We start from the raw sequence: 12,290 nt of genomic DNA on the forward strand, positions 1-12,290 counted from the left end.
GCGACTGCGTGTTTCCTGGGTGAGAGAGCGCCTTTTCGTTGTTGTTGTTGTTGTGCTAAGCTAACAGGCAGAATGCTACAAGCATAGCTCTAAAGAATGTAGCATCATGGGCAGTGTAGTCCGTGCTGCAGGGAGAATGGACTGCCATACCCGTTAGGGGTCTGTGAGCGCGAGGAGGGAGAAAAAGGCGAGTGGAAAGGTACGAGTTTTTAAACGGGAGCTGGAAGCATGTAAATATAATAATAACCACTGCAGCCAAGAAGAGAGCCTGACGAGCCCAGCTGTAAGTAAGCTATTAAGACTCGACTGTACACCGTGTTCGTGTTTTCCTCCGAAACAATAAGTTCCGTTGGAGCAGCCTTTCAACGCCTCTCTCTGTCTCTCGCAAGAAAAGTTGACCCAGACAACAAAGTAAAGCTATTTTTCAGCTACGAGCCGACAGGGACCCCACCGTATTAGTCAGAGGTCCCTTTACTACAGTTCGGAGTCGCGGACCTTCAGTAATAGTAATAAATCACAGCAATAGTACATTCACGTTGTTGTAAAAAGCACGATAATATATTAAGTAATCCAAAGTATTCAGAATACGTTACTGTCATTGAGTAACGTAACGGAATACGTTACAGAATACATTTTGGGGCATGTAATCTGTAATCTGTAGTGGGATACATGTTAAAAGTAACCTTCCAAACTCTGTGTGTATCACACACAATTGGGCATTACAAACCATCCCAGTCTCTTCCAATACCAGTCAAGGTTTGACACACTCCAAACCTTTGACTGGTAATAATAAAGATAATGGATTGGATTTATATAGCGCTTTTCAAGGTACCCAAAGCGCTTTACAATGCCACTATTCATTCATTCGCGAATTCACACACTGGTGGAGGCAGCTACGGCTGTAGCCACAGCTGCCCTGGGGCAGACTGACAGAAGCGAGGCTGCCATATCACGCCATCGGCCCCTCTGGTGCTGTAAAATGAAACACAACGACAGCATTAGTTAATATAGAGAGGGTTTGATATAAGGAACATGCCCTTTAAAGCAGTTCAGATTCAGCGAATTCTGAGTGCTCCAAACATACCAGCCAGTTTAATGGAGAGCTGTCCAAATATCTCTGGGAATGACACAGGGATAAGAAAAATATAATCAACTTGACAGGAAAACCAAGGACTAAACTAAATGACAAAAAAGTAAAACCTTACAAAGAAATCAGAAAGACGTCATGAACTGAAAATGCTGCTGAATGATCCAGAACCATGACAGACCTCGGCACTTGCTGGAGCTGGGATTGAGGCACAGATCCAGGCCCTAGCACATCTATGACCTCTGGATAGCCTCTACTACAACTACATCATTAACCATGAAGAAGTCAACACCTTTCACTAGAAGTGCTTTACACACAGCTTCTGCGAAAATGCCAGTGGCTAGCTTTAACTGGATATGAAAGTGGTGAAGGGGTGCATGCATTCTGCTCTTTCCCACACCTCTCAGCACAGCACTCGCATCACAAGTAGACATGATAGCTACTGGGAAGACACTGGAAAGAGTGAGGGACTGCAAACCACTTGCTTCAAGTAGTATAGTAACTGGTCAATGATGCTCAGCCTTCCCTGATACTGACACAAACCCTGCAGACATCTATCTTTTTGCACACAGAGGCCAACCAGGACTGTCATCAAGTCTATACCAGAGTCTCACTGTCTGTCCCTCGGTGTCCAGGCTTGTGACAGAAACAGTACCATCTTTCTACTTTGGTTCTTGAAGAATTATTGTCAAGAAGTTACTGGGTTGCCTGTTTATCATCTGCCTTTCCATTGGCATCTAAGGGAAAGGCAGGTTTAATAAAGCTACTATCGTGTGTTAGGAAAAACCCATCAGCTGCAAAGTGGTCACATTGTGGTCACTCGGGTGAATCTTATTGCCTTTACACTTCTTAAACTCCTCCACTAGCATTAACTCGTATACTGTTGCTAAATTAGTTTCCTTACAAGTTGTACACTACTGATCAAAGAGAATACCATTTTCTCTTGCAAAATCAAGGTAGGACTGACTTTGTGTCTTCCTCACATCCCAAAGATGCTGCCTATAAGTCTGAGGGACATGTTAATGGGCTAACAAGTTAGAGCTCTTTATGTTTTTATAATCAGGACTGTCTCTATCTGAGAGGGATGAACAGACACTTAGAAAACAAAAAACAGTTGAGCTCAAACTCTGTTTTTAAGCTGGAACTCCCTCTCATGCTTCGCCTTCTCCTGCTGAAAGTTTGGCACTATGTCAAAGATAGAGACATGAAAATAGTAGCCCCCCCATTTTATTTTATACTCAAAGACACTTTTAGTAGGCCACTATAATGTCAGGTTTACTGTTGTATAAGTTCCGCCAGCAGAGGGCGCTCAGTCTCGTACGCATCGGTAGCTGACCAGTGTTGCCAACTTAGCGACTTTGTCGCTATATTTAGCGACTTTTCTTCTAAAAAGAGACTAGCGACAAATCTGGCGACTTTTTCTGGTGTTATTGGAGACTAATTTATGACGACTTTTTGACGTGAAAGCGCGTATCGCTTTTGATGCTGGCCTATAAAGCTCTGAATGGTTTAGGACCAAAATACATCAGTGACCTCCTGACCCAGTATGAACCATCCAGATCCCTCAGGTCATCTGGATCCGGTCTTTTATCAGTTCCCAGAGTCAGAACCAGACACGGAGAAGCTGCATTCAGCTTTTATGCTCCTTATATCTGGAACAAACTCCCAGAAAGCCTCAGATCAGCTGAAACACTCAGTTTATTTAAATCCAGGTTGAAGACTCACCTGTTCTCAGCTGCATTTGAATAAAGCACCAAATCCACACTTTTAAGCTTAAATTTCAAAACTTACACTAACTACTGATTTTATCTACTGTTCTGATTTTATCTGTTTTGATTTTATATACTGTTGTTTGTTTGTTAGTTAGTTTATTTGCTTGTTTTATTCAATTTTAAATCATGCTTTTTATTTGTTCTTGTTTCTAATGTCTCTGTAAAGCACTTTGAATCACCTTGTTGTTGAATTGTGCTATACAAATAAACTTGCCTTGCCTTTACTCTCAACAAGCAGTGGTGCTGCCGTGGGCACCTCAGCCGTGCCAAAGCGCTCACGGGCGGAGGATAGTCCTCCCCCAGCTGCTATCAGGGCAGGAGACGTTCACACCTGTGCGTCCAAACTGCAAATGAATCGCGCATGAGCGAAGCTGCTGCTCCCGCACTGACTGTAACGCAGTCGGCCCATAAGGAAAAGATACATATAAATCTTATAAAGTTTGTATCTGTGTTGTGTGAAACTTGTCACGGCGAGTGAAAAGAGCCGTGTAGAAAAGGAAAAGGAGGATCCAAACGCAGGCAGTCGTGAAGGTGTAAAGGTGATTTATGGAACACAAAAGAGAGGCAACCGGCAAAACGGAGAACTAAACTATACTGGGACAACTAAACTACTGAGCACGAACACGAACCTGAACATAAAGGAAGGAAGACGATGGTACATGATGATGACGGCAGGGAACACACGGATGAAACATGGTGGATACGCAGACGGACCAACAACTACAATGACAGAGGACACGACTTAAATACACACAGAGAAACACAGGGGAATTACACACAGGTGGTGGACACAGCTGGGAACAATCAACAAGACGAGACAGAGGTAAAACTGAACACACTCACATGAGACGCAGACCTTCACAATAAAACAGGAACAAGAAACCATCACACTAAGACGCAGACTCGACAGAGAGACAGACAGAAAATGACACATGAAACTAAACCCACACAAAACATGAGAGCACAAATCTTAAACCCAAATAAACAGAAACATGGAACTCTAACAATAATAATAATCATCGCACCCAAAACCACAACAATCATTCAAAAAATAAACTAACAATCAAAACTCAAAATACTGGTTCGAAACTGACCCAGAACCGTGACAGTACCCCCCCCCCCCCTCCAAGGGCTGGTTCCCGACAGCTCGAAACAAAAACAGCGCAACAAAACAGAGCACCAGACCAGGGCGGGCGGAGGGGTCAAGGAAGGAGGGTATGAAACAAAAAACAAGGAGCACAAGAGTCCAAATACACAAGAAAACAGTCCAAGAACACAGGAAAATAGATCAAAAACAAAACCAAACTAAAGCTCAACAAGAGTCCAAGAAAAGTTCAGGGGGTTGACCCGGGGGTCGACCGTGCACACGGCAATGGCGGTGACGGGCAAGCAGTTCTGGAGGCCGACTGTGCACACGGCAACGGCGGCGACGGGCAAGCAGTTCTGGAGGCCGACCACTTGGAAGGCAGTGGCGGCCACTGAGCAGGTCTGGAGGTCGGCCGCGATACCAGCGGCGGCGACGAACTCTTTCCGGAGGCCGTCCCCGAAGGCCATGATGCCAACTTAGAGGCCCGGAAAACGGCCGGCAGAGGCGAGGCAGAACGGGTCGAGCTGGCTCTGACAGCGGTGTGGCAACCGCAGGACCAGACGAGGCGGGACCAGACGAAGGCAGAGCAGGACCAGATGAAGGCGGAGCTGAGGCTGGACCAGGCGTGGATGAAGACACGGAGGCTGGACCAGGCGTGGATGAAGACACGGAACCTGATGGCAGCGGGACGGCTGCAGGCGGTGATGTGAATGCTGCAGGCGATGACGTAGAAGTCGCGGGGGATGAGTCAGCAGGTGACGGCTGAACAGACTTCCCCGGACCGTCAGCAGATGTGAGGATGTACTGGCTGGGTCCTCCAGGACCCTCAGCTAATGAGGCGTGGTGCTGGGTGGGCTCCTCTGACCCTCCAGCAGACGTGGCTTGAGGCTGGACGGGCTCCTCGGGCCCTCCAGCAGACGTGGCTTGAGGCTGGACGGGCTCCTCGGGCCCTCCAGCTGAGATAGACGCCTGAATGGGTCCCTATGGTCCTCCAGCAAAGGACAGGGGCAGAGGGGCGGACTCACTGGAGCTCTCAGCAGGGGATGACAGCTGAGACTGCTTAGTAAAGTCCTCTAGTGAAGCTGCTGGTGCTGGCATCTTGACCTCTAGGGGTCCAGAGTTGGCTGGTGACTGGCACCCAGCCTCTGGGGAGGCCCTAGAGGGAGCAGCTGTCTCTGAGATGGCCAGCTTAAGTGAACCAGCTAAAGTTTGTATGAAGTGTGTTCCCTGCTTGTAATGAGGCTGTGAGGATGATGACTGAGTGAATGAGTGGGTAGGCTGCTGAGTTATAAGTAGCAGAGACGGTTGTAGTGGAGACGTAATAGATGGTGAAGTGGCTGGCTGAACTGAGGGCGGCGCGGCTGCTGGCTGAACTGAGGGCTGAACTGAGGGCTGAACTGAGGGCGGCGCGGCTGCTGGCTGAACTGAGGGCGGCGCGGCTGCTGGCTGAACTGAGGGCGGCGCGGCTGCTGGCTGAACTGAGGGCGGCGCGGCTGCTGGCTGAACTGAGGGTGGCGCGGCTGCTGGCTGAACTGAGGGCGGCGTTACAGGCCTGGCATTTGACTGGGATGGAATTGAGGATGGGACAATGGAACGGACACGGTCATAAACATGGAACGCGGGTTCAGAACAGGCAGTCTTAGAAGCTATGGGCATGGATGAAAAATCATTGTTGTCCTCAGTAGAAACACAAAAAATTTCCCCAGAAACAACAGTCACAGAAGCAACAGAGTCAACAAAAGTGTCCCTTTCACTCACCACAGCCGACTGCTCTGACATTCTGAACTCCGGCTGTGGGGTGCTGCGCCGGCGGCGCGAACGTCGCTTCCTCCGTGGAGACGGCTCCGACGGGCCGGGTAACTCCTCATCTGGCGGTACGGACGGCACGTCCTCCGTTGAAGCGAGTGGGCAAGCAGTAGCGGCGGGGGGGGATGGAGGTGTAGTTCGTGGAGAATAAAGTTTTGCACGAGCGGGTGCAGTGAGTCCAATAGCCAGGGATAATCAGAAATAAGCTGTTGCAGCCTGACTTCTAGAACGTAGAGAAACGCTTCTCCCTCATGCTCGAGCCACAGGTTGATTAGTTTTGACACTGAGTCCGTTATGAGCTTTCGAAGCTCTGTGGGTGGGGTGAATGCCGCTGGATCCGTATCTGGCTGGTCCGTACTGTCACGGCGAGTGAAAAGAGCCGTGTAGAAAAGGAAAAGGAGGATCCAAACGCAGGCAGTCGTGAAGGTGTAAAGGTGATTTATTGAACACAAAAGAGAGGCAACCGGCAAAACGGAGAACTAAGCTATACTGGGACAACTAAACTACTGAGCACGAACACGAACCTGAACATAAAGGAAGGAAGACGATGGTACATGATGATGACGGCAGGGAACACACGGATGAAACATGGTGGATACGCAGACGGACCAGCAACTACAATGACAGAGGACACGACTTAAATACACACAGAGAAACACAGGGGAATTACACACAGGTGGTGGACACAGCTGGGAACAATCAACAAGACGAGACAGAGGTAAAACTGAACACACTCACATGAGACGCAGACCTTCACAATAAAACAGGAACAAGAAACCATCACACTAAGACGCAGACTCGACATAGAGAGACAGACAGAAAATGACACATGAAACTAAACCCACACAAAACATGAGAGCACAAATCTTAAACCCAAATAAACAGAAACATGGAACTCTAACAATAATAATAATCATCGCACCCAAAACCACAACAATCATTCAAAAAATAAACTAACAATCAAAACTCAAAATACTGGTTCGAAACTGACCCAGAACCGTGACAAAACTTGTATGAAAAGCATACAAGAGTGAAAACAGGTATAAGATTCCTTGAAAAATTATATAAATGAAACTTGTATGTTTTGGATACTTACTACACCGTAAAAAAAAAAATCCTAAAAAAACAGGCAGCTGGGGTGCCAAAACAATACCATAAAATAACAGAAAATAACTGAACATGAAAATACGGTTATTTTCAGTAATGACAATACAGTTTGTTGCCCTAATTTTACATGGGATTTTGCCTTTTTCGAGTGCTTTTAGACATTAAATTAGGAACATTTTAATGTGATTAAACAATGAAATTACCTATAAACAAGGTCAATGAATGCGGCAATATGAATAATAATACTTCAATGTACAGAATTATACAGTTGGTTTAAATAATAACGGATTGCATTCATATAGCGTTCTTTGAGACCCTCAAAGCGCTTTACAATTCAACTTTATAATTCCCCTCTGACCATCACCAGTAGGTGGCAGGTGAGGAGTCTTGACCACGGACACAACGACCGAGAGCGTCCGATCCGGGGCTCGAACCAGCAATCTTCTGATTACAAGGCGAACTGCCAACTCTTGAGCCACAATCGCCCTAAATAACAATAATAATAATAATTATTTGATGTAAAAAAAGTTTATAAGAATCATTTTATATATTTTTCCATAGCATTTCATTTGAATTGAACAGTTCAATCTTTCAAATAACGGACAGATATTTGTGAAATCATGATACATTTGTGAATGTATTTTAATCTAAATATGCATATGTACAGACAGATACATTTAAAAAACAAGAAAATTATGTTTTATTACATTTACAGTGATTTTACGTTAATTTACATTTGAAATGTAAAATCAGTCTATTGATGTGAATTTAATGATATTCTAGAAGAACAGTACAAAACTGTAAAATACTTTTATATTACAATTGTTTTTTACAGTGTAAAACAATATATGAAAGTAATGAGAAAGTGGCCACTTTCATGAGTAAATCATATAAGCCTTATATGATTCATTAAATGAAGTAGGCCACATCTTATGCAAGTCTTCTATAAGTTTTTTCTATTTCTTTTCCATATGGGAGTTCTTCTTTTACTCTTATACTGTTTTGTGGATCACAAGATTTAAAACTACTTATTACGGTGGCCCCTAGAGACAAAGCACGTACAAACTCCAAAACACATGCAAATTCCAAAACACATGCAAACTCCAAAACACGTACAAACTCCAAAACACGTACAAACTCCAAAACACATGCAAATTCCAAAACACTTGCAAACTAAAAAACACATGCAAACTCCAAAACACGTCCCAGATAGCAAGGAAACATTGAAACAATGTTGAGTCAATATCAGGCTGTGTCATTGAATCAACGTTGAAGTGTGACGTTGACCTAACGTCACTCTTGCACCCTTTTTTAACGTTGAAACAACGTCAGGTTTTGATGTTGAATCAATGTTGAAACCTGACGTTGATTCAACATTATATTTTCTAATACTGCTGACATTGAAACAATGTCAGATTCTGATATTGAAACACTGTTGAGCTATGGTGTTGATTTTCCACCTCTGTCGCACAGTGGCTTTTTATTAAAACAACAGTTAAATCATGACTGGAAATCTACCTTTCTTTATATGTATTTTAACCAATACTAAACTACTGCATGTTTCCATCAATACTTCAACCACCTAAACACATAATTGTACTTATTCCTTAAATTGGACACCCTTTATAAAAAAAACCCAAATGTCTCACAATGTATCATGTCAATATTATTATCCTAAAATAAGAAAGCATTGCATGTGACGTAACAGAGAAAAAAAATAAACAAAAAAAGGTCAATAGGCATGTTTCGTTTGCTAAATACTTTATTAAAAGACAGTTTCCTATTTACGTTTATATGATTCACAGAAGTTTGTAATTTTTTGCATGATGTGCATCCTGCACCACCCAAACGATCTGGGGCGTATCGGAGCCATTTCTGCACTGCTTGTGCAAAGACAAACTCGGACATAGAGTTTGCCCCTAACTGCTGCGTCAGGCTCCAATCAAGGCAAAGCGTCTCACTATAGACACATTTTAAGAGATGGAATTAGCGTGTCTCATGTCTTAAATGTGTATGCAAGTGCTTGTGTGTTTAATCAACAGGCCGTTGTTATGTATTTAAATCACATCTGACAGCTATTACACTTTATAGTTACAAAGTGTACATACCCTTTATATACTTACCATTGCCTTATTTGCCTCTTGTGACTGGCTCTGCATTGTTTAGCTCCTCAATGTTGTGCAAGGGCAAATCCAGAGGCAGTACCCCAGCATCTACCGATTCATTGCAGCCAGTATTGCGGATGGCTCTGACCTCCTCACGGAGTTCGTTAACAGCTCTCGTCAGGTCTGACAGAAAAAGATAATTTTTTTTAAGTATTTAAGAATACAGACAACTTGTCAAAAGTTTCCTTGTGTCACACACAGATATGTACAAAGACACTAGACAGTATTTTATTACCTGGTATTTTCACTCGAGGGGCCTGGGGAAACCATTTTTTTGTGGGCTGCTCATCCTCTGAGTCACTATATGTGTACAGGGGATTTGGTCTAAAGAAAAAAAAAGTTGAAAACGGTCATAAGTAATTACAAATGTGCTTTTGGAATATTTTTTCCTAAAGTTACAGTTTGATTTATAACAACACACACAGGAAACGGAGATGTGCAAGAAGGTACAGTATACAAGGAATTTTTGAAGTGCACAAGTGTACACGGCTTTGCATTTATAAAAAAGTTTACAAGCTTCCACTTTTTGGACTATATTATGTGGTGATATTGCAGTATGCAAGCACCACAGATATGTATAAAAGACAAGATCATAAATTCTTAGCAATCAAAGATGTGTTTGTGAAATAAAAAAAGTTTTACTTGTGCTTTCTTTTATGACTGGTCTGAGTTTCAGCTTCGGACTGAAGGTCAGACATATCACAGTGTTCACTTAGATATTTCTGAAGACTGCGTTCTGCTTCGTGAAATGTGTCTGGAAGTACAAACACAATGTATGGCCAGACATAAATTAGGACACGAAAAACTTGTTATTGTTACATTTATACAACACCAATCCAGATGATACCCACCATGGCTTATTAGAAGTCGGACTGGTGCATAGGTGAGCCATGTTGCACCAGGATGAACTCTCCTCTTTACTGCGTCGTGGATCCTGAATGTGTCTCACGGAGGATATGGAGGCCATGACAATTTCTCCCCATTTATCCATGATCTAGGGACTATTTCTGTACCACCAGTGCTAAACTGCACAATGCACCAGTCTTTCATTTTTATCTTTTTTTTAATTTGGAGTCCTTTTTTGCCCTGTCTAGGATAAACAGGAAACAGATAATTACAATATATTTCCTAGTCACTACAAAACTTGATCTATTGATTGAACTAAATAATAAATAATAGCTTAAAATGTATATAGGCAACAATTACAAGCAAACCCGTATATGTAAGCATTTAAACACTGAAGATAATAAAATTAACAGTATTTTGTCTAAGTCTGCCATTGTAGGAATTCATGGCACCGAGACAAAAACATGGCGCACAGTGTGGCGTCAAAATAGGCGCACACCTTTGACGCTGCGTTTTCTCCGTCTTCCTCGTCCACACGTAAATGCTAAACGCAGTTTACGTGTGGACAAAAGGTGCAAACGCAAGTTAGGTGAGCGTGCAACGTAAAGTTTGAATTGAGTGCGAATCGAAGCGGGTGCTCTCCAATCATTAAAAGTAACAAAGTCATTGAACACATTTATACAGTTACCTTTACGTTTATCAATCATATATCACAGATTTACAATTTTTTTGTAGTACTATGCTAAAAAGCAACTACAGAGCGAAAGTCTGGGTCAAGCGCCGAGGTGACGGCAAGAACAAAGGAACCCTCGAAGCGTTAAAGCTAGCTTTGTAAGGGAATATAACGGAAAAGTATGAAACGAAAATGTTTTCTTTGTTGATAGACTTTGTTCGCAGTGCAATTTATTTGTTGCCGGATTGTAAGATGAAAGTAGACACAATTTCGGGCTCCCACATTTTATCCGAAACTTTACATTAACAAGTTTGTTTTGTTTTTTTTACTGTTATTCAAATACAACCGTGGAAATAACGAATAGAACAAAAGTCATTCATTCTTACCTTATACTAATCGTGGTGCAGGCCAGTGCACTGCATGAACTGATGCCTTCTCCGGTCAATTCCGCTGAGAGTAAATCTAATGTCCCGCTCTACTGTACAAGACAATGGTTACCTGGAGGGATGTACCAATGTGATAGGGGTGCTGCGGAATAGTCCAAGTGGTAGCAGCTTTAATTTCCCGCTCAACCATAAATCGATGGTTTTTCAACGTGATTGTTGTCACCTTGTCAACTATAAATAGATCAACAATCAACGATGACAGAACAACAGTGAATCAATGTTATTTCAATGTCAGTGTAAGGTTTCATCAGTATTTCAATGTTGTTTCAACATTTGTTTTGTGTTGACATTTCAATCCTGACGATTCTGATGGTTCAGATGGAAAATCAACATCTGTTCAATGTCTCCTTGCTATCTGGGGTACAAACTCCAAAACACATGCAAATTCCAAAACACATGCAAACTCCAAAACACGTACAAACTCCAAAACACATGCAAATTCCAAAACACTTGCAAACTAAAAAACACATGCAAACTCCAAAACACGTACAAACTCCAAAACACATGCAAATTCCAAAACACATGCAAACTCCAAAACACTTGCAAACTCCAAAACACATGCAAACTCCAAAACACATACAAACTCCAAAACACATGCAAAATCCAAAACACTTGCAAACTCAAAAACACTTGTAAACTCAAAAACACATGCAAACTCCAAAACACGTACAAACTCCAAAACACATGCAAATTCCAAAACACATGCAAACTCCAAAACACTTGCAAACTCCAAAACACATGCAAACTCCAAAACACGTACAAACTCCAAAACACATGCAAATTCCAAAACACATGCAAACTCCAAAACACTTGCAAACTCCAAAACACGTACAAACTCCAAAACACTTGCAAAATCCAAAACACTTGCAAACTCAAAAACACTTGCAAACTCCAAAACACATGCAAACTCCAAAACACATGCAAACTCCAAAACACGTACAAACTCCAAAACACTTGCAAAATCCAAAACACTTGCAAACTCAAAAACACTTGCAAACTCAAAAACACATGCAAATTCCAAAACACAACGGAAGTGCTCCAGGACGCTAGGGGCAGTGTTGAGCTTTTGTTACCTAGTAACTACACAAGCCAGGAAGTGCCAATGACCGGATTTGGGGTTTGCAGCCTTAAAGGCCGCATTTTAAGGCCGATTACGTCACAGCGACAAGAGAAGGCTTTCCCAATTCAAAGGCTGCTCTACATGCGGCCCTCAAATGTGTCCTTAATTTCCCTGAATTTTAAGGATGGGTCGGTGTAGCCTTCATGGCCCAACATATCCCAGACTTCATAGTGCGGTGGTG

At 42.8% G+C, this 12,290-nt stretch overlaps 1 long non-coding RNA gene across 2 annotated transcripts; it reads right to left on the reverse strand.

Moving 5' to 3' along the window:
- Positions 1–9,014: 9,014 nt before the first annotated feature.
- LOC308406151 lies at positions 9,015–10,973 on the reverse strand. Of its 2 annotated transcripts, none has more exons than XR_013973459.1 (5): positions 10,930–10,973; positions 9,876–10,114; positions 9,667–9,778; positions 9,260–9,348; positions 9,015–9,147 (listed from the first exon to the last, which is right to left on the reverse strand). It is a non-coding gene; the product is annotated as an uncharacterized lncRNA (long non-coding RNA). The 2 variants fall into 2 exon arrangements; XR_013973460.1 differs by having other exon boundaries at positions 9,876–10,110; positions 10,930–10,959.
- Between the last annotated feature and the right edge of the window lie 1,317 nt (positions 10,974–12,290).

Source organism: Rhamphochromis sp. 'chilingali' (genome assembly GCF_963969265.1).
Source record: "Rhamphochromis sp. 'chilingali' genome assembly, chromosome: 11".
Taxonomy (NCBI): Eukaryota; Metazoa; Chordata; class Actinopteri; order Cichliformes; family Cichlidae; genus Rhamphochromis; species Rhamphochromis sp. 'chilingali'.